The sequence below is a fragment of the Hipposideros armiger genome, unplaced genomic scaffold (assembly GCF_001890085.2).
Source record: "Hipposideros armiger isolate ML-2016 unplaced genomic scaffold, ASM189008v1 scaffold_458, whole genome shotgun sequence".
In the NCBI taxonomy this organism is placed as follows: domain Eukaryota; kingdom Metazoa; phylum Chordata; class Mammalia; order Chiroptera; family Hipposideridae; genus Hipposideros; species Hipposideros armiger.
The window spans coordinates 1,379,656-1,402,115 of NW_017731808.1; the positions used below are offsets into that span (position 1 = coordinate 1,379,656).

Consider the following 22,460-nt stretch of genomic DNA (forward strand, 5'->3'; position numbering starts at 1 on the left):
CGGCGGAGGGGGTAGGGGCACTGAGCAGAGCCTGCCGACATCTGCAGCACGTGACGCCTGCCTCGGAGCCTGGCCTGTGGATTAGGGGTCCCCGGGCGGGGGAGGGGAGCCGCCCCAGAGAGCCTGGCACTCAGCCACCTGATTCTCAGTGGCTTGGACTGTTTTCAAACTCGGGGTTTCAATGACAACTGCTGGCGTTGGAAAGCTTTAGGACTTGAGGTGCCTTAAGGCAAAGTCACATGACATGGGGGGGGGTCTGCCTGAATTTTCTTGCCTAGGATGGCTCAGTAGGACTTGAGTAGGGCCTTGTCCCTGGGGAAATAAAAACCGAACAAGGAGAACCATGAAAGGCACAAGGCTTCACCCGGGCCGGGGGCCGTCAGAGCCTTCCAGCCCCTGAGGTGGACATGGGGCTATAAGGCGGGATCCGGTGGGCAGCGGTGCGAGATGTGGACACAGGCCTTGTGAGTCAGCTATTGCCACCATCATGCTGCAGAGCAGTGTACACTGGGGATTGCTGCAGGGGCAGCTCGTCCTGGGAGCGCCCGAAGCTGTGCTGGGCCAGAGCTGAGCTCTGCTCCGTGGCTTGGCCCGACTCCCACATCCCATTCAGGGGGAGATGGCTTTGTGTCAGCAGGAAGAACCTTCCATCAGGTGGCTGCTGTGGGTGGGAGGCGGGTCTCTCACCTGGCTCTGGTTTGGACTCGGAGAAATGGATGAGGTGAGTCATTTGCGTGATGGATTTGGAGACTGGGCCACGCCCAGACTTCCCTCCCACCAGAAAGTCCCTTGATGCCGCAGCCTCGCCTCCGGGAGCTTTCCTGTGCAAACACAGCTTGGCACTTGGCCCTGCGGACCGGGGAGGACGGCACACCCTCGGCTGCTCCCTCGGGTCAGTGGGAATGAATGCCCCTTGATGTCATCGCTTTCCCTTTCACGCACCTGCCAGGGCCACTCCCCCCTGCAGCCCCGTGCTGACGTTGAAGCGTGGTCTCTCCCTGACATGCCTGCCGTCGCAGCTGAGCCACCTCTGAGCCCACCCCGCAATGCCCTGTCACTGGGAGCCTCTTCCTAGGCCCCGCTGACTTTACCTACCGGCCATGGGGTCCCCGAGAACCCATCATCTCTGCAGTGGTGACAGGTCCTGCCCAACGTCTGTGGCTCACACTCAAACCAGGTATCCAAGGGGGTGCGTGTGCAGGGTGTGTGTGTGTGTGTATGTGTGTGTGCATGTGTATGCATGCACGTGCATATATGTGCACATGTGTGTGTCTGCATTTCAGCCTTTATGAACCTCCAAATACACATTTTTGTGTTTAATCTGATTTTCATCATTTCTTTCAGCAATGTTTTTTGTGGACACCATTGTTTTGGGCCATTAACTATAATTTGTGCATGTGTGACATTTCCTGAGCTGCTGCTGGTAAGTTTGGGAAACATTGGCATAGACCAAATGTTGCGTTGCTCAAACTCTTTATGATTTTGCCAAAGAACCCATCACCCCTGACGCCCACACTCTCCCCAAACAAGAGAGCATTTCATTTGGAGAAGTCTGAAACTCTCCTTGAGGTTGGGGTGAAAGGTCCCAGAAACGAGGCTGGAAGACCCTGGGACAGAGCAAGGGACAAGGGAGTGGGGCAGAGCAACCTGTCGGGGCGTCCCGTGCACACGCGGTCCCTGTTCGCATCAGATGCGTGGGACAGGCCATGTCTGCTTTGCGTCAAAACGTCCGTCCTTCCCCTGACTCATGGGGCGTGTCTGAGCACCATCAATGTCTATCTAACAGGCGGTCGTCATGGATGCTGTCAGGAGAGCAGCAGCAGAGGGGAGAGTCTTCTCACGGGCAGTGACTGGGACAGAGGCTTGTGGTAACACGACCTGCACTGGAAAAGCTGTGTCAGTGCCCTGGCCTCAGTGTCCTCCTCGGTAAATGGGGGTCTGATAGTGGAGAGGATCCCACAGGCTGACAAGTGCAAAGCTTTGGCACAGGAGAGCACAGGAGGGGTCAGGGGCTGAATTTTGCACACACACCCCCCATTCCTGTGTTGAAGTCCTTACCCCACCCCACTCCCAGTCTTCAGAAAGTGACTGGATTTGGAGATGGGGCCTTTACAGAGGCAATTAAGGTTATATGAGGTCGTTAGGATGGTTTCTAATCCAGTAGGACTGGTGTCCTTATAAGTAGAGGAGATGAGGACACAGACACACAGAGGGACGACCCCGTGAGGACACAGGGAGGAGAGGCCGCAGGAGGAACCAGCCCTGGGATACCTGGGTCTCGGACTTCTGTCCTCTAGGTGGTGACAGCATGACTCTGAGGTTTTGAGCCCCCAGCCTGGGGCACTTTGTTATGGTGGCCGCAGCAGACTAAGACAGTCGGTGCTCAAGAGCGAAGGCCGCCACCAGTGTCACCTCTCATGGGACTCTCTGGAGCTTGAAGTGTGGTACTCCATTTCTGAAGGACGCCTGAGCCACATTTCTACGTGCTTAGAACTTTTCCTGTGCATATTTGAAAATGCATTTTAGAAAGATAAATATTAGCGGGTCTTGCTGCTGTTAGAAGTATCGTGGCATCTGTTTCGAAAACACGTGTGTGGTTCTGCTCCAGGGGCACTGGGCATCGCAGGTCCTGCCATCGCCCGGAGGGAGGGGTCAGCAGAGCCCTGGTGAGTAGTCCCACGCTCAGAGGTTCAGCGTCCGGCGGCCGTGGGGTCCTGCCTCCCTCCCTCTTGCCGCCTTGCGCCGCTGGTTAGTTTGTGCCGGGACAGAATGAACTCAGTGTCTTTGTTACTGGGTTTTACTTGGCTTTTTCTAGGAATCGGCTACTGAGTGGCAACATCGATGGCACATGTTTTGGGGCCTTAGGTGCCAAAGGGCAGACAGAAGGGCTTGTTGGTTCCTGTCAGTGTGTGGGGCCCCTTGCCTGTGAGGCTTCGATGCCATGTGGCCTGGTCACTTAGCTGTCCTGGCCTGGGGGCCCCAAGAAGCCGTGTGGTCTCCATCAGTTGCTGAATGGACCAGGGGTGCCTGTTCCCTGAGCAGTGAGGGGAGGCTCCGGCTGGGGGCCGAGAGGTGACAGTCTGACAGTGGCACTGAGTGCTCGGGAGCTGGGCCCCACCCTCTGTGGGAGCCCCCACTGTGTTCAGGAGAACGGGAAAGGTGGGTGCTTCTCTGGTTCCCAAGTCTGGCTGCTCACAGGGCCTCGCCGTGTCCCCTGTCACATGCACTGTGGCCAGATGGGGGCCAGAGACCAGGAACAAGACCTGCAGCTAAGAGGAGGAAGAGAAACCACATCAGAAAGACAGAAATAGCCGGGTCCCCGAAGAAGCCAGCCCAAACCTCAGCTGGAGCTCACAAGCTCGACCTGCTCTGCCTTCAGCACATTGGAAGCCAGATGACGCTGGAGAGTGGTTCAGACCAACGCTGATGGACTGCGTTCCTGCCGGGAGGCTCAGGAAGGGTAAACAATGGGAAATGGAGGGATGACGTGAAACCAAGGCCATCCGTACACATTCTGGGGCCGAGGCCAGTTTGGGATTTGGGCTTGGCGGAGGGAAAGGACAGTTAGAATGAGCAAAAGTTCAAATTGTGGAAAGTTAAAAGCAAAGCCAGTTGAAGGACTTGGAGGGTGTCCAATAAGCCACTCTGGCACACTGTCTTCGCCCGGCAGAGGTATGGGGGTTACACACCCAGGGTTTATAATCGGCACAGAGCTGTCATCACCTGTTCCCAGGTTGCTGCAGAAAACACGCTCAGGAATGGGGCACATCTCATTATTCGTCGGGTGGCCAGCGTCCCCCGGCCACCTTAGTTTGGTGAGCAGGGAGCAATGGCCGGCGTTCCAGGTGAGTGACCCCTCGGAGCCTCCCCGGGCTCTTCCAGGGCTCAGAGGCCTGGGGGGGTTCTTCTATCATCCAGGCCTCTCCCAGGAGAGGAGAGGAGGGCTCCGCCTGCCACCGCCTGCCACCGCCTGCTGGTTGACGGGTTTCCTGTGATCGCAGTTTTCAATGGAGGCGGATGTGCCCATTCATCCACTCATCCATTCGTTTGTCCACTCAACAAGCTTTGATTGGGGCCCTCCATGTGCCCGGTCCTGAAGCCACACCAGGCACCGCAACCATCTCCAAACTCATGGGGCTTAGATCCCAGGGAGGGGGACCATCAGCCATGTGCAAATAGTCAAGTAACAAGAGGGGAGACAAGCGCAGGGTTGGGGACAGTGAGAGACGGGGTGGGGTGGTCAGGATGGTCCCGGGAGGATCTGAGACAAATGCAGTGAACTGGCACCTGGACACCCTCTGAGCAGAGGGCAGAGCAGGTGCCCAGCTGGGCATGGGTTGAATCAGCGTGGTCGTAGGGGTGTGAGGGGACAGACAGGGGATGGATGGTGTGTGTATGTGTGTGTGTGTGGGGGGAGGGTGGGGGGGCAGATCCTGAACGGCTTGGAGGGTGCACAGAGGACTGGAGGGTGCTCAGCTAGGGTGGGGGACAGGACTCACACCCCCTGGAGCCTGCTGTGGGCATGAGGCAGGATGGGGGCCTGGCACGTGCGTAGGGAAGGGCCTGCCCCAGCAGGAGGCGTCCCTGGGTGTCCTGGGGGCTGGCTCTCCAACCTCACTCTCCCCATGGGGGGCATGGGACACTCTCCCAGGGACCCTCCTGCCCCTTCCTCCAGCGAGCCCCAAGAACTTCCTGTGCCCGGTCAGGTGGTGGCTCTCCCCAGGCAGCTGGCAGAGAACGCCTCCCCCCTCTGGCCTCTCCCTCCTGTCTCCTGAGTGGGTCTGCTTACTCTCCTGCCTTCTTCTGCCTGCTCTGATGACGCACGCAGGCAGCAGCCACCTCAGGACTCATATCCCTTGTCATTGTCTCCATGCTGAGCTCCTGGGGAGGCCCAAGCTCTTCCTGGCCAGCCCCTGTCACGTTTTCCTCCCAGGGGTCCTGTCCCCTTTTCATGCCGTGGGGGGCATGGGACACTGACAAAGCACAGTCCCTCACCTCCATTTACAAGAAAAGAAATTTAAAGTTCATTTCAGCACGAACCCTGCAGCCCCAGCTGGGATGTCCACTTGGGCGGCACCCAGAGCTGTGGGGTTCACTGTGCCGTGAGCTGTTCCCACCGGTCACCCTGGGGACAACAGGAGCCCCCCACCTCTCCGTGGCTGTGCAGGGCTCACCATGTGGCTTTGCAGCTTTGCCAGTCCTTCCTGAGGACCAGTACCTCCTAGGTATCTCCTCTGAGCTCTGAGAGGCGCAGTTTTACTCCGGGTCCCAAGTGCTGGTGTTGGCACCTGGGACTTCACCTGGGATCCCAGAGTTGGCAGGAAAGGAAAGCAGCTCATACAGACATAGGGAGGCGGGTGCTGTTCCCCAACTTCTTTAAGCCCAGACAATGCTGTGGTCCAGCTGGGGTGGGGCCTGCGCAGAGCGTCCAGGGACGCCGTCCAAATGCGCCTGTGTGAGTCTGGCATCAGCCGCCGCCTTGGGGAAGCCAGTCGGAGCTCCTGAGGGCCGAGCTCGGGCCTTCCTCACAGCGGAAGAGGAAGGGGAGGTGTGGGTGGGGTGGGGGCAGGCGCCGGCGCCCTCCGCCAGCTCATGGACGGCACTGCCCGCGTGAGTGTGAGTGGGGTCAGGCGCTGTTCTCTGTGGGGGCTCTGCCCGCTCTGCCCACGCTTTCACAGCCCATTCATTAAGGAGCCTCTTCCCGGCCCCCAACAGAGAAGGTTGGAGCCAGGTCTCTGCTGCCCACCGGCCATGTCCTGAGTGCATTTTCATGGGCTTGGGGGGTCAGGTTCGTGGATGGACAGACCTAGGGGGTTGAAGCAAGCTCACTTCCCAGGGAGTGCTGCATCGCTGACGTGTGTGTTTGTGTGTGTGTGTGTGTGTGTGTGTGTGTGTGTGTGTTTGTGTGTGTGTGTGTGTGTGTGTGTGTGTGTGTGTTTGTGTGTGTGTGTGTGTGTGTGTTGGGGGAGGTGTTGAGGGCACCTCCCTCCTGCCTCCCAGCAGTGCCACAGTGAAGCCCCCCGAAGGCAGGCTCAGACAGGCACCCAGGACAAGCTCGACACCATAGCTTCAGAGGCCACAGCTCAGTCTTCCAGAAGAATCTCTAGGCCCTGAGAAGCCCTGATGGCATCCTGGGGCGCTCCCAACACAGAGGTCAGCTCCAGCATCACCCAAAGGGGTCGCCCCATGCAAATGTACCCCTGGGACACCAAAGGCAAGTGGGAGATGCTCCCAGGTGGGGGTGGGGGTGTAAAGTGCGTTCTCATCTTTAAAATGAATGCAAGGGCACCTGCTTCCCTGCAAACTGCCTGGCACAGAGAAGGGAGGGGCCTCATGAATGCATATTATCATTAATAAAAGCGTTGTGCCAGCTGGGTGTGCAGGGCTGCAGGTGACATCCAAGGTGACTGTGAACCACGGCTCTGTAGGAAACTGCCCATCCGATGCCTCCTCTCCCAGCTGGGGAGGTCGGGGCGTCTGCTGAGCCCTGTGGCCAGCTCCCCCCGGGCTTGGGGGCCCCGGTTCCTGATGCTCTCCTTGGCCCGGGCCTCCTGGGGCTCCCTGAGACTGGCTGTCGCAGACCAGAACCGCACCCTCCAAAACTGGTTCTGCTGAGTACAGGGCCAGGCAGGACAGAAACTGAACACGCTGTACTCAGGAATGCAAATGACCCTGCCCGAGAAGAGGGGCGGGCACGGCCACGGCCCGTAACTGGCAGCCCCGGCACGCCAACTCAGCTGGCGTGGGTCTTCTTGTCTTATTTTTGGAGGGGGGTAGGGAGGGGGTGTCCCTGATGAATGGGACCCACAGGACAGCTGCTCCGTCCACCCCCAACCAGGCAGATCTCTCTTGACCATCCAGCCATGACGCAGTGGGGAGCCCCCACCACGGTGATGCTGTTTTACACCCCCAAATTCGGGATCCGCACATGGACAAGCCAGACCACAGAGGGCCATGCCAGCGACTCCGCCAGGGACCTCATGGATCCGACACTGATGTGCAGGGATCTGAGGCCTCGGGCAGCCAGGGCAGGGCTGGGGGAGGGGAGCGCAGGACAGTGGGAGAGAGGGGACGTCCCCAAAGGAGCAGCAGCACTCTGTCCAGCCCCGCCCTCAGGGCACACGCGCCTCCTTCAGAGGAAGCCTGACGTCTGCCCTGTAAAGGCCCTGCTCAGTGCAGGAGGGGGAGGCCTGCGGCGTTTCCGGGCCGACCGATAGGGAGGGGGAGCCCTGGGTCAAGCTCGGTGCCACCCAAGACCCTGCATTTGGACCTGGAAATCCAGAGGCCCTGCCCAGGTGCAAGTTGCACAGTGGCCGCTGGGCAGCTGTGGGCAGAGGCCCTCCCAGGAAGCCGCCTTTGAGTGGAGCAGCTGTAGCCGGAGCCTGGCAAGCTTGCCCCTCGCCTTACAGGGAGCTGAGTGTTGGTAAGAGGGATGGGCCTCTGCCCACGGCTGGCGACGAAATTCTGATCATGCTGACAGCGCACAGTGGTAATTAACGCGGGCCCAGGAGCGGGCCCAGGAGCCGGCCCATCACTGCTCCACTTGTCAATACATACATATTGGCCGAAAGGAGGACAGGTGGCCATGAAATGGGTTCAGAATGTGTCTCCAAGGCTCCAGGTCCAGCTGAGACGTGAGCTCCCTAACTCAGCGGGGCTCCCCTCCCCACCCCGCCTCTCCCCCAGTCACCCTGGCCATCCATGATGCTTAGAGACATCCTCACGCATGTCCCAATCGGGAGATGAAAACGCTACACATTTTGAGACACCAGCATGCCTTTATTTCCACCCCTGATGTATTGGTGGCGATATTTAAAGGAGACCTTTAAGAGGTGCTTTGAAAGGAAGGCCACTGAACCATGAAGCCACCCTTGTTGTGGTCGGCACAAGTCCCCACAGGCTGCACCCTCCTGCCCGCCTGACGTAAGGACGCTCTACAGAGGAACACCCAGCGGTAGGTGTTTACATCGCACATGCTGGTTCTCTTCACAGCATGTCGGCTCATGGAATGGTCTTACAGTTTCTGTAAATGGTGTCGTCTCCCCCAGGCCTTTCTCTCTCAGCCCTGAGCTGGGAGAACAGCCGTTTTGGGGACTCTGTTTATGAAATGAAGGATGAAATTAAGCAGGTTGGATTGGGGAACAGTGTCTGGCTTCTTCAGACAGCGCTGCACAGAGACCATCCATCTACTCCCTGGGTACGTGGGAGACGACAATTGCGTCCGCGGCCTCGGGGCCTGCTGCGTGGGTTGTGCGCGGAGGCTGTGCTGACCTCCCTCCATCCAGACCCACCCCCTTGGGGATGAGACGGGCCTCTCCATGCAGGTGGGAGCACTGGCCTAAGGGTGGGCAGCTGCCCGCAGGCTCATGGGCCCTTCCAGGGGCTGTTCGGGGGCACCCCAGCCTGGAAGGACATTCCCTAGGAGCCTCGGACCTCGCGCAGAAAGCACCCCATTTCGCAGGGCTTCCTACATTAGTGTAACCCCAGAACTCATGAGTTTATGAAGTAAGATCAAAGATGGAGCCTCTGATAAGATGGCGTCGGTGGAAAGGCCCAGAAGCAGTTCAGCTTAGCAGCTGGCTGAATGGAAGAGCGACCTGCTGGGCGGCACTGCAGACCACACAGGGCCAGAGCACAGCTGGGAGGCTCCTGGGAGCTCGCCAGCTTGGACTCTGAGGGAGGGGGGCCGTGTGCACGATGGGGGTGGGGTGGGGGACGAGGTGAGTGGGGCAGCTGGCACCCTGCTCCCTCCCATGGGGGTTCCGGGAGCAGCCTGGTCCTTTCCTGGCCTGGGGCTTCAACTCCCCCACCCCAGTTTTGCCTCACAACTGGTTTCTTTCACCAGCAGGACCCCAAGGGTCTGCCTGTTCCAAAAGCTTGGGTCACTCGGATGCAGACCGTTCTATGCAAATCTTCTGAGCGCTATGCAAATCACTTCTGTGAGGGACTTTTCCAGGGCAGCCCTGCCTCTGGGACCCACATCCACCTGTCCTGTGCCCTGAGGACAACCCGGCCCCTGCCCCCCGCCGGCTTCTCCCTCCTCACTCATGCTGCTCCCAAACCCCCCCACCCCGCACATGTCTCAGAACCCACAGACTCGGGGTGTGGGAGGGGCCGGGAAGGCTTTCACCTCTGTCCTCAGCCAGGACTCCCTGTACCAGAGGTTCTCAGCTGGCGCCGTGGACTCAGGGGACAATGGCAATGTCTGCAGACACTTTGGTGTCACACGTTGGGGGCTGTGCTGTGAGCATCCAGTGCGGGGAGGCCAAGGTGCGCCTTCAGTGTCCTCAACACACAGGACAGCCCCCAACCGAGGAGCTCCCGGCCCCAAATGGTAATAGTGTGGCTGACAAGCCCTGACCTAAACCAGGTCACCTGAGTGTCAGGACAGGTGTTAGAGACGGGAGGAGGCTTAAAGCCTGAGGACGCGCCCTTCCAGAGGAATCCCCGGGCTCTGTGACTCAGAGGAGCGTGGGCCCTTCTGGGCGGACCCCCCTCCAGACAGAGCCTGGTCTCTTTTGATGGCTGGCTGTCTCACCGTGATGAGTGTTGGAGTGCCGTGGTCCTCCTGGGGGCTGGTTACGTGACCTCTGCCTTCAGCACACGGACAGGACAGCCGGGTCGGAGCTGCTGCCCAAGGGAGGGTCTCGTTGCCCCCGCAAGAGCCCTTCACCCGGGGGGCCGTCTGTGTTCCCCTCATCCTTCTCTGAGCTCAGCGCCTGTGTCCCACCTGCTGTGGTTCCGTCCTCTTCTTTCCGGAAAGGGAAAGAGTGTGGCTGACACGAGGAAGGTGACGGGTCACCCTGTCCCCATGTCCTTCCCCCAGTCCGGTCTCTGCTTGGCAATGGGCAGGTGCCCTTTCCTGCACAAAGATTTACAGACCAACTAGCAGGACGCCCTAACCGACAGAGCCGAGTATTAATTATAATGGTGAGAGGGCTGATCTTGGTGGTGGCTGGTGGGAGCCCTTGTCAGCTGGATAGAATCACCGGGCACGGTGTGGCTGGGTCACAGCACACTGCCAGACTCCTGCTCTAAAGGGGCCCCTGAGTGCTGGCCTGGCTGGGGCAGGTGACCCCCTGGGGTATCGTGGGGTGGGGGGGCGCACACAGGTAGGAATCAGGTAGCCTGAGGCCTTAATCTGCCCGTGGACAGAAGCCCCCTCCAATGGCAGTAGAGGTTTCCCTCAGCCTGTCCCAGTGGCACCCCAGCAACGGGGGGTAGGGAGCAATTGGAGGAACCCACATCTCCCTGAGAGGTGGGGTGCAGAGCCTCCCTCAGCCTGGTGGCAGGTCTGCCCCCACCGAGGCCAAGGCCAGTGGGTTCTCGTCCGTCTGGAAAGCCAGGAGCTGCACGCACAGCCTCATCAGTGGGGCGGCTTCCTCCCGCCCTCATGTTTCTCTGAAGGAAACGGGGCGTGTGCTCCTGTTCTCCTTCCTTCTGCCTGCTCTGTATCCCCAGGGGTCACTTCCCAGGATCCCATCATCCAGGTGCCTTGCAGGGTGACTCCCCTTGGGCTTTGGCTGCCGGGAGGACCCGCAAGAGGTCGGAGGGTGAGAGGGGGGAGAAGGGCTGCCACAGTGATGGTCCCCAGTCATCCCTGGGCTTGGGGCTCTGCCCTGGGACCCTGGGGGGGAGGGGTATTGTTTCTGCTGCTGCCACCTTCGGGTGCTTCCCCTCCAGTTGCCCTCCTTAGAGCTCTTCAGGTGAAACACCTGGATGAAACTCTGCTTGTTTCAGAGACATGGCACAGGTGGCACAAAGATTTCTAAGGCACAGTGGGCTGCAAAATTGGGTTACCACCCTAGGAGCTTAGGTGGGGGTGGGGTGGAAACAGGCTTGCAGGTAGCGGGGTGCACAGGCCATGGCAAAGGTGCCAGGGAGAAGCTTCCAGAAAGAGGCAGATCTTGAACTGAGCTGCTGTTTTAAAAATACGTACAATTTTTCTTTGCTGATTATAAAATGGAACTGAGTTTTGAGGTCAGGTGGGAGTCATCTGGTCACAGAAGCAGCGAGGGAGCGAGGCAGGCTTTTCAGATGGCTGAAGTGTGTCCAGGAAGTGACAGGCAGGGTGGGTGGCTGCAGCCTGGGACGAGAGGGTCGTGTGACCCGAGGGCATGGACCTCACGCGGGGCTCCCTCCTGAGCAGTGGTCCCCACAGGTGGTCCTGAGTGTCCGTCACAAGGCACCTTGGGCTGGCAGCGAGGAGGAGGGAGACCGGGTCGGGAAGAGAGGGAGAGTCTGGCAGTGGTTTCGGTGGCAATGTCCCCTTTGCACAATTGCAGGGGGAATGGTTGGCAACGGGTACGAAGCTGCAACAGGGGGGCTGAGGGGACAGGGAGAAAATGGGGCAGGATGGTGATAGAAAGGGGACACTGAGAACACATCCAGCGTTTCTCCAGGGGTGACTTATTAGGGGACCCGAGGCATCTGGTTTGGATCATAATGCCACCTCCCACTCGGACAGTGAGTTTGGGGTGTGTGGGTCCATGGGACCTTTCGCCTTAGAGGCTGGGAAGCTGCTGGGTGTCCACTAACAATGGCCCAGCCACCACAGGGGACACTGGCTGGCGGCCAGCCGAGTGCCTCCTGAGCGGTTATTTCGTCCATCTGCACAGCCACCCAGGGACGTGGGCTTAGCTCCCTCCTCTCCATGTCAGGAACCAGAGCTCAGCAGTCCCACTCGGGATCTGCTCACACTGGTCAGTGGGGGCAGGAATCCAGGCTGGCTGGATTCAATTCGGGGTTCTTACTCCTTTACTCATCTGCCCCCAGGGGGAGGGCTGTGGGGTCACGAGCAGACCCCAGAGGGGTGGGAAGATGAGGGAGGGAGAACAGCGCTGCACAGGGGATGAGGGCGAGCATCAGCGGGCGAGCACGCAGGTGGGAGTGGGTCCAGGACTCCAGAGGTTCCCGGGGGGCCAGAAGTCCCTCCCGGGCAAAGGAGAGCTAGGACTCTGAGACCAGCAGGGTCCCCAGCAGCCGTGCAGAGCTCAGGGCAGGGGTGGCAGAATGGAGCTGGGGTGTTGAGGAAATGCCCACAAGGACATCTGTATTTCAGTGCGGGCAGCTAGCACAGGTGGGTGGCTGACCCCACGTGGCCAGGCCAGGAGGCAGGACCCAGGTGTGCAGCCCTAGGGGCACCTGGGCACACAAGACCAAGAGGCTTCAGAGTGAAGGAAGGAGCGAGGGAACCTCCTGGGCCGCCACAGGCTAGCGGGAGGCTCTGCAGAGTCCCAAAGTTCTCCTGCAAAGGCGTGTGTGTTGTTTGTGATCACCACCAGGGACAGGCCAGAGCTCTCCCCAAAGCTATGCCCACGTCACATCCTGGAATCCTTTAATGTGACCTTACCTGGGAAACCGGTCTTTGCAGATGGAATTGAGGATCTTGACATGAGACCATCCTAGGGTATCTAGCAGCCCCCGAGCCACTGACAAGTTGGGGTTCTTATCACTGAGGGAGAGGCTGGAAGGGCTGTTGGGGGCAATGCGAAGTCTTTTCTACATCTCGTGCTGACCTCAAGGCTCTTAGGGAGAGCTGAGGAATCATGGCTCCCACCTGTTCTCGCATCACTTGCTGAGTCTACTGCATGAGATTCCCAAGTGCATGAGTCACAACTTTCCCTCTCCTGGTCCCTCCCGGAGGCAGGCGACTGCCAGCCAGGAAACCACAGGCAACACTCGCTTAGCATTTGTTTGCTGAGCTGAAGTTGAGTTGTCTGGGGTGGGGGGGGGGGGGGGGGGGGCAGGGGCTGGTGGTTGCTGGCTGGCCTCAGGGTGACCTGTCACCCATGCTAACTCCTGCCCCTCCCCATGTCTCCTCCAATTCCAGTGTTTTATGAGCCTGGCTCCCCTCAGCAGAGACACCTCTCCACACCCCTCTGCCAGGCCTCAGAGCTCTTTCTAATAAGACCCAGATGGAGGGTGTCTTGCCCGGCGGCGAGATTCAGTCCCTGGCATTCTTGAGATGTTTAACATCCAAGGACTATCCAGGGGTGGCAGAAGGCCATAAAGGACAGACACACGGCCTTAGGAGGTGACCGGAAATGGGGAGCAGAGCGGGACCACACCCCTCAGCTATTTCTCTATGGCCAGGGGCTCCCAGATGGCTCTGTGGCCCCCTGCCAATACCTCTGAGACTCTCTCTGCACACCAAAGCTGGTGGGTGCAGGCCCTTTACCTGCGCTGGGCCAGGCGACGTGACGCAATCGTGCAATGACGTCATTGTCCCAGTATGATGGGTGGTGAGACTATCCCTGCTCTCCAGGGCCTGAAAATGCTACAAATGTATGAACTATGCAAATATGGGCAGACGTCATCAGCAGACACATTCCATTTGAGCTGTAAATGCTGCCGGCTGCGAGGTCCGATTTTTGTTAGGAGCCAGGCGTGTCGTCACCGCCCCCAGCATCACAGTGCCCGAATCCTGGAGGGAAAGCCCTGCGGTTATAAGAAGCTCTTTCATGACGGGGCCTCGGGAGGAATTAGACATGTAATTCTTCAGGAGCTTACAAAATACCAAGTAATTAGCGCTTCTGCACGGAACAGGAAGCATCATGAGATTTGTGGCTCGTTCCATAAAAGAACCAATTTATATATTAAAACAATAAAATACATCCAGGGGAGTGCTAGCCCCTAATGCTTTCAGAGTCTCCTCTACGCATTTCCAGAAATCTCTACCCCCCTGGAGGAAGCCCAGAAAATGTGCCTCTTGGCGCCTCATCAGAACATTCGGGGCTGCGCTTGGCCAGATGGAGAAGGATGTAAAATTATTATGCACTTTCCTGAGGCGGGGAGAAGTCTCGCGGTTAATGCTCACCCTGGCAACACGCCCGCTTGAATCAGCTCAGCGTAAAACAGGGGAAAATGTGCTCATCCTTCCAGGCCCTCATGTAGAAATTTAAGTAGCAGGAAGGATTTGCTGTTAAGTTTCCAGCTCGTAAAACTAAATGCCAGTTTATGCTCACACGCGGCCTCGGGGGGAGGGACAGGCGTGTGTGTGTGTGTGGGGGGAGTTCAGGAGAAGCCACAGCACGTGGGTTGAATTGTGTCCCCAAAAGGTGCTGAAGTCCTAACCCACCCCCAGGACCTGTGATGTGACCTCATTTGGAAAGAGGGTCTTTGCAGATGACCAAGTTAAGATGAGGCCATGGGGGTGCGTCCTAATCCAATAGGACTGTGTCCTTATAAAAAGGGGACATTTGGACACAGACAGGCACACACAGAGGGGAGACAATGTGAAGACACAGGGAGAAGACAGCTATCTGTAAGGAAGCCCTGGGCCACCAGAATCGTGGAGAGAAGGGGAACAGATTCTCACAGCCTCAGAAGGTGCCCGCCCTGCCCACACCTGGATCCCGGACTTCTGGCCTCAGACCTGTGAGGCAACAGGTGTCTGTTGTTTATGCCTCCTGGCCTGTGGGATTTGTCACAGCTGCCCCAGGACCCTCACACACCCCAGCTGATGGAAGGCAGTGTTACCAGCTCCATTGCCTGTGACCCCGCCACCTGGTCCCAAGAGAGGCCACCCCAGGGTCTTGCTCAGGCCTCAGGCTCCTGGGCCACCTCTGTGAGGTGTGGTCGCCCCCTCAGCCCACCCCTGGGGTTGGGTGACAATTCAGTGTCCCCACTGCCCCCACCGCCCCTGTTAGGCCTCTCCTAGTCCTCCTGCCCCTGGCAGCCCTGCTGCTTGGGTCGCACTTTGTTCTCTAACATTTCTGACTTTGGAAACACCCCCATCAAGGACGGGGAGCTTTGGGTCCTCCGGAGCACCCAGCACCCCACTCAACCAAGGCCCACTTTCCTCAGCGCCCTGCTCCCGGCTGCAACCATCCTGGCCTTGTTTGCTGAGCTCACTTCTCTGAGGGGAAGTGGAGAGAGGCCAGGTTTGCAGCTGTGACATCAGCCCTCCAGGGACTCCCTCTGATAGAGGATGCAGACCGCCAGACCTTGACGCCCCCCAGAACTGTCACAGCAGTCCCACCCCCAGAGCTGGTGCGTGGGGCCCTGGCCTGGGTGGTTACAAGTAGCAGGTGTTCGAGAGCCCAGCACCCCAGAAGGACTCCTCCCAGGAACCAAGCTTCTTGTCTCTGAGATGGGCCGTGGCACACTTCCCCGGAAAGACCTAGGGGAAAGTTAATGGCCGACACTCGGGGAGCCCCAGCATGACCCCTGGGACATGATGGCAGAGGATCGGGCCTAGGGCTGGTGTGTGGTCCTCGCAGCTGGACATGAGGCAGTGCTGCCACCCCCTTTAATAGATGGGGAAACTGAGGCACAGATCACCAGTCAGGGAGTGGCTGAGTGGGCCCAGCCCCACAGACCCCTGTGTGCCTCAGGCACTCTCTCTCAGGTAGTAGTTGCTGCTAGGGGCCTGCGGTTGCCTTAATTTTCAGATATTTTTTACATTCTGACATTACTAAAGTTGGGAGGTTTCTTACAACAGTTTCCGCCCCAATAGCTGTTTTTAAATGGATGGTGCATGTAACAGTGACAGCATCTCAGAACCAAGGAAATACTATTTGCAGGTCTAGTCACCCTCACTCTGCAGTTGGGAGCTGAGGGTGGGGAGCTGAGAAATTGCCCAAAGTCGCACGGCAGGTTGAGGGATAGGCCCGTGTCACTGGTTTCCCCTGACCCAGCTCTGGGCCGGGCAGGGCACGTGTCCTGGGTGGTGATGGCACCAGAGATGAGTCAGCGCTCAAAGCTGCATGAGGCTCAGTGTCACGGACTTAATTTGTGTCAAAAAGAGACGTGGGTAGGGATGCACCGAGGGAGGAGGGGAGAGCCTTGGTGTGTCGGTGGTATGCACCCGGGAGCTGCGTCATTCACAGTGCCCACCCCCACCCCCCCACCCCCACTGTGACCCTGGCCAGTGAGACTCGAAGGTCTATGAGGAGGTCCCTGGGTGAGCTTTGGCTTCTCTGACACGGGCCTCCTTTCCTGTTTCCTCCACACACCAGCCCTCCCCAGAAACCAGGTGGGATGGCTGGCGTCACAGCAGCCATCTTGCATCAGTGAGGTAAAGGTCAAGACTGTGGCGAGATCTCGGCGGTGATGACATTCGCCTATTGAACTGCAGACAGCAGTTCTGTCTCTGTAGTCTCATGATGTGATTGTTTTTTTAAACACCTTTTTGTTTAAGCTATTGCAGCCCCCTCTCCACCTTAACTGCAGCAGAGAACATTTCTTTTTGATGTCCATGGAAACCCAATAGGACGTGGCTCTACTTCATCGGCTTTGCTCGGGGAGACCCTCACACATGTCAGAGTCAGTCTTACCTTCACTCCTTCACAGGAGTAAAAAAATACAAGCAAGTTTTCCAAGAGAAGGGCAGGCTGGCAGGGTCTCCAAGTCTCAGGGCTCAGAGACCCCCCCAGTGTCTTTCATTGCCAGACTCAGCTGCCTCTGCCCGCTTTCCCCTGACAGGCGCCACATGAAGGCCCTCCAGACATTCAAGGTGCTGCAGCTTGGTGAGGCCCACAGGAGTGGGGGTGATAGCAGGGGGTGGGCGGGCAGGTGACCAGTGCCGTGTGTGGCTCAGGGTTGCAGGCTGAGCCAGGCCCGAGCCCAGAGACCAGAGCAGCAGAGGTGGAGTGGTGCTGGCAGCCGGAAGGTTCTTGGAGAATACTGGTCCAGTTTCCTCCTTTTGTCCAGAAGACAAGGCCCAGAGATGCGTCCGAGTTTGTCCAGGGACACGGGGCTGGTCAGTGGAAGGGCTGGCCGAGCCCAGGTTCTCCTCTGCCTAATCCAGTGACCGTTTCAATCCACCCCATCGCCCCAGGAGAGAACAGCAGACTGATCTGCAGACAGACCTGCCTATGATGCTGGGGGTGCGTTGGTCTGGGCCAGGGGTTCGGCAAACTGCGGCTCGCGAGCCACATGCGGCTCTTTGGGTACGTACGTGCGGCTCTGAAGTAAAACTGAAAATGAAAATAAAACTATCATAGTTTCATCTATAACATTTTTAAAGGATATTATTCACATAATGGTGATTTCATTTGTTTTATGGCTCTCGAATAATGTTTAAATTGTTGTGAGGGACAAGATTGGCTCTTCCGTCTCAAAAGTTTGCTGACCCCTGGTCTGGGCCATCCGGGAGGCAGACACCAGAACGGATGGCCCGCCCTGAAGTTGAGGGTCACACCACACACTGTCTTGCCTCCTCTGTTGTCTTTCTCATACATTATCCCCGTCACTGACTTGCATCACTGACAGGCCCCTGAGACTATCTGGGTTTCCAGTCCTTGTCCTGGCCTGTCAGCTGTGTGGGGACGGGGACTATGGCTCATTCTCTGCTGTGTCCCCAGAATCTCAGACAGCTCACTGAGCTCTGATAAATGAACGAACGAATGAATGAATGGATGGATGAATGAATGAATGAGGTGGTTGAGGAAAGTGGGGAGAGCTGAGTGTGGGAAGGGTCCTCGGAGCCTTCTACCAAGCGAGGGACCCTGAGGACAATATGAGTCACTTCCTCCTTGGGCTGTGACCTCTCACTGCTGTGACTCGGTCTGGTCCTGTGCCCCGCATCAGGCCCTCCAAGTCCAGTCCCTGGGGCAGCCCAGGAACCAGGACACAGACCTGGTGGGCTGCCCAGAGCGCGCCCTGCCCGCCTCGGCTCCAGCTCCCCGCTTAGGGCTGCAGGGAAATGCTTCTGGATTGCTTTTTAATGGTCTGCTTTGTTCTCTGGCTTTGTACTGCAGCCAGCCCGCTTGGCTGCCTGGCGGCCACATGTCATTCATTAAGACAGCAAGTCGCCCGTGGAGTTGGACAGTCTCCCTGCTGCCCTGGGGGAGATGGCCTGAGACAGATGGCTGGGAGCACAGGAGCGGGACCTCCTTTGTTTTCTGTGATGCCCCTCTATTTTCCTGGCTGCTAACCCAAACCAACCATACCACTGCCCAGGCGGGCTGGGGTCTCCTGGGCTCAAAAGGAACCCCCACGGTGCTGCTGTGTTGGGAACCTAGACCTGGACCCGAACAGGGGGAGGGAAGGCTGGGACGTGGGCTCCTCGCCCGCTCAGGTGCCTGCCCCCATTCACAGGCTTCTTGACCACGCAGTCACCCTCCAGACATCTAATGGGTAAGCACGTGCCCCAGAGCTGGAGGCCAGGCCTGTCCTCTGCAGCTACTGACGTCGTACTGGGACAGTGCCCTAAAACACTGGCCCACTTGGGGTGAGCAGTGGGTCTGCCCAAACATTCGAGTAGGGCATGAGCTGCTATACACACAGACTCCAGAGCCCTGTCCCAAGACCCTTCAGGGCCTGGAAGTCTGCATTTTCCAAGTTGTTCTTTGTACCCCTGGGGGGATGGGCGTGTAGCAGGGCTGGGGTGCAGGGACCAGATCCTTCGTCCATTCACCCACTTCTCCAGCACAGGCACTTGGGGCGGGGTGCTGGGGTGCAGTGGTCCTTCCTCTCATCAAGTTCACGGCCTAGGGCAGGCCTGGCTGTGACGGCGCCTGCCGCATTGCCTTCGCCTGTGCTGTTCCAAGCGCCTTACCTCCCTAAACCACCCCGTGCGGCAGGGACAACCACAGTCCTCAGTTACAGACGTAAGACAGAGGCACAGAGAAGTCAGCGGCTCTGCCAAGGTCACACAGAGGCCAGATTTGAAGCTGGGTACCCTGGACCCTGCATGGACATCCTGACCACTCCGCACACTGCCCTCCCTGCATGCACTGGGCAGGGCGTCTCAGGGTGTGACATGAAGGGCAGTGATTGGTGCAGCTTCAGATAGGATGGTCAGAGAGGACTGCCCGGAGAGGGTGACACTCAAGAAGGATGTGGACAGAGGGTAAAGCCCCCTGGCCATGTCCTGTGAGTGAGTGCTAGACAGACTTCAGGTCAACAGGGGTCCGGGTCCATGAAAGACCCCCAGCTGGTCTGAGCTAGAAGAGAGTGGAGACATCTGCTCCCACACAAGCGGCCACTGGGCCTGGGGTCGCACCACGTGGGGCAATGGTTGGTCCTGGGACGGTGCATCCCAGGAGATTGTCCTGAGACAAGCCCTGTGACATGAGCTGAGCCAGGAGCTCCATGCTAGCTGTCCCGTTCCCAAGGACACTTTGATTGCATCCCTTGTTGGCCGTCCCTGGCCCTGGGTCTTGTGGGGCTGCATTGTTTTGTCTCAGGTTCAGAGCAGACGTCCCAGGCCCCTCCCCTAACAACAGATCAGCCCTCCCCCAGGACCTCTGCACACTGAGAGGGCGGATGGCTCCCGCTGAAACACCAAAATAAAACAGAACAAGCTCCTGTTGCCCGCTGCTCTCAGAATGACTAGTGTCCCTTCCTCTTGTATTTGCATATGAGTCATCTGAGCCACTGAGCCTCCAGCCACAAGCTTTTATGAGTGTCGTGGGGCTCCCGCAACAAAATGCCACAAACTGGATGGCTGAGAACAACAAAAACGTATTTTCCCTCAGTTCTGGAGGCCAGAAGTCTGAGATCAAGGTGTGGGCAGGCCACACTCCCTCCAGAGGCTGGGGAGGGTCCCTCCGTACCGCCCCAGCCTTCCCTGGCTTGTGCCGCAGCACTCTGTCTTGGACCCTGCGGCCCCTGGCCCCTTCCTGGGGGGCAGTTAAACCTCCCTCTGCCACCTTCTATGGAGACACATGTGATGGCATACAGAGCCCTCACGGGGAACCCAGGATAAGCGCCTCCTGCCCTCTCCAAGTCCTTAACTTAATGACATTTATTGTAAGTCCACATTCACAGGTGTCGGGGTGTGGACATATCTTGGGGCTTCCCACACGCTGCTTGGCAACCTCTCACACCCCGGCAGGAGAAGGCCCTGCTGTTGGCTCAGCTTTAGGCTGAGGAAACACACACAAGGGTTCAGCAGCCCCCTCAGAATAACCTGCTGAGGTGTGAGCATGCCAGGGCTCTGGCCCCTCCAACCTCTAGCTCCTCCTGCCTCTTAGGGAAGGCCCCCCAGCAACCTGCTCCCCAACCCCGCAGAGACAAGGGCGGCTTGTGGTTGAGGCCCATCCACAAGCAGCGTCCTGCAGGCCCCAACACCCCTGGTCTGACTGCAGCCTCCTGGGCACTCGGTTTAGGTTTCAGGCTCACCCCTCAGCACAGGGACACATGGCGCTGCTTTTAGTTGGGGCCAGGACTAAAATTTCTGTGGAACCATAAAATACCCCAAATAGTGAAAGCAATCTTGAGAAAGAAGAAAAATGTTGAAGGCATCCTGCTTCCTGATTTCAAACTACATTACAGAACTATTAGTAATTAGAACAGTGTGGTATGGGCATAAAAACAGACTCACAGACCAGGGGTCGGCACACTTTTGAGATGGACGAGCCACTCCTGTCCCTCACAACAATTTAAAAATTATTCGAGAGCCATAAAACAAATGAAATCACCATTACGTGAATAATATCCTTTAAAAATTTTATACATGAAACTATGAAAGTTCTATTTTCATTTTCAATTTTACTTCAGCGTCACATGTACGTACCCAAAGAACTGCACGTGGCTCGCGAGCTGCAGTTTGCCGACCCCGACGTAGACCAATGGACCAGAATAGAGAGCCCAGAAATGAACCCACACCTATGTGGCCAGTTGATTTACGACAAAGCAGTCAAGAATATGCACTGGGTGGGGGGGCATCGCTTCAGTAAATGGTGTTGGGAAAACCGAACAGCCACGTGCAAAGGAATGAAACTGGGCCCTTGTCTTACGCCACACACAAACATTCACTCAGCATGGGTTCAAGACTTGAATGTAAGACCTGAAACCATAAAACTCTTAGGAGAAAACATAGGCGGTGAGCTCCTTGACAATGATTGGTTGAATCTGACACCAAAAGCAAAAGCAACAAAAGGAAAATAGAGGGACTATGAGACTAAAAAGCTCCTCACAGCAAAGAAACCATCAACAAAATACAAAATAAAAAGGCAACCTACTGAATGTGAGAAGATATTTGCAAATTATATACCTGATAAGAGGCTGATATCTGAAATACATATAGAACTCACACAACTCAATAGCAAAAAACCCAAACAATCTAATTAAAAAATAAGCAGAAGATCTGAATAGACGTTTTTTTCCAAGAGGACGCACAGGTGGTCAACAGATGCACGAAAAGGTGCTCAGTGTCACTCACCATCAGGGAAATGCTGTCAAAACCGTAATGAGATGTCACCTCACACCTGTCAGAGTGGCTGTTATAAAAAACACAGAGATGACAAGTGCTGGGGAGATTGCAGGGACAAGGGACCCCTTGTGCTCTGTTGGTGGGATTGCAGATCGGTGCAGCCACTACGGGAAACGGTGACCTTATTTGGAAATAGATTCTTCGCATGTGTAATCAACTTAAGATAAGGTCGGGATGGAGTCGTGTGTGTCCCAAACCAGGGACTGGTGTCCTGATAGGAGGGGAAGCACGCAGACCAGGGAGAAGGCCGTTTGACGATGAGAAAGCAGACTGGGGAGGAGCTTCCACAGAGCAGGCAAAGCCAAGGACTGCCATTAACCACCCGCAGCTAGAATAGACGAGGAAGGGTCCCCCAGAAACTTCAGGGAGGCCAGCCCTGCTGACACCTCATCTCGGACTCCTGGCCTCTGGACCACAATGCGAGAATGAATCTCAATTATTTAAGTTGCCCACTTTCTGGCACTTTGTTACGGCCACCTCAGGACACTGATAGAGATGGGCTAATCTCTGAGGTCACCTTCTGCTCTGGACCCAGAGGGCTATCCCAAATTAAGTGGCATTTGAATCACAGAAACAGGCACCCAGAGCCCTGAGCCGACAGAGACTGCCCAGCTGCAATCAACGTCCAGGAAGCTTGTAATCATTCAAGCAGAACAGCGACTGTAAACAGACATTAAAAGATTCTCAATTGCACGTGAATCTCCCGGGCAAAATTATATTTTCATAAACATTGCAGAAACGGTGTGGAGAATTTGATCAATGGGCCAGCCTGGTAACCAGTGTGAAGGTGGAAGGTCTCCTCAGCACCCACTGACTCGGGCCCGTCCTGTGAGCCTCTGGCGCCTCCCAGATTCTAGATTCACCACTGGTCTTGTGGGACACTCTCTCCTGGGGGCTCCGACACCCCAGACTCAGCATGTCCAAAGCCGGGCTCACCTTCTGCCCCGGTGCTCACACCCATCTCCCGATTTGCACACCCCACCTCCCCACCTGTCTGCTGCCTTCCCCTGCTCACCTGGTCACCAGCAGCCCCGTCCACTGTCGCCCCCTGCTCCCACCTGTCACACTGTTTGTCAGCTGTCTTTGGACACACCCAGTCGGTCAGCCCTAGGCCTGCGGGATAGGTAACAGGTGCTGTACCTGTCCAAGTCTGTCCACGGGAAGCCACCAGATTAGGATGGATAAAGTCAGTGTCAGCTGCCTGAGCAGCCCGTCTAATCTCTGTTCACAGAGGAGCCAGAGAGAGGCGAGCAGCTTGTACCCGGCACCCTGGTCACCGCCATACACATTCCAG

At 57.3% G+C, this 22,460-nt stretch overlaps 2 long non-coding RNA genes across 3 annotated transcripts; both read left to right on the plus strand.

Annotated features, from left to right (window-relative positions):
• Nucleotides 1-620: 620 nt before the first annotated feature.
• On the plus strand, nucleotides 621-2,581 carry LOC109395201 (uncharacterized). The gene is made up of 3 exons (XR_002126588.1): nucleotides 621-1,177; nucleotides 1,345-1,423; nucleotides 1,787-2,581. It is a non-coding gene; the product is annotated as an uncharacterized LOC109395201 (long non-coding RNA).
• Nucleotides 2,582-3,209: 628 nt separating this feature from the next.
• Nucleotides 3,210-6,366, plus strand: LOC109395200 (uncharacterized). Of its 2 annotated transcripts, none has more exons than XR_002126586.1 (3): nucleotides 3,210-3,460; nucleotides 3,734-3,845; nucleotides 6,001-6,366. It is a non-coding gene; the product is annotated as an uncharacterized LOC109395200 (long non-coding RNA). The 2 variants fall into 2 exon arrangements; XR_002126587.1 differs by having other exon boundaries at nucleotides 6,004-6,366.
• The last annotated feature ends 16,094 nt before the right edge of the window (nucleotides 6,367-22,460 follow it).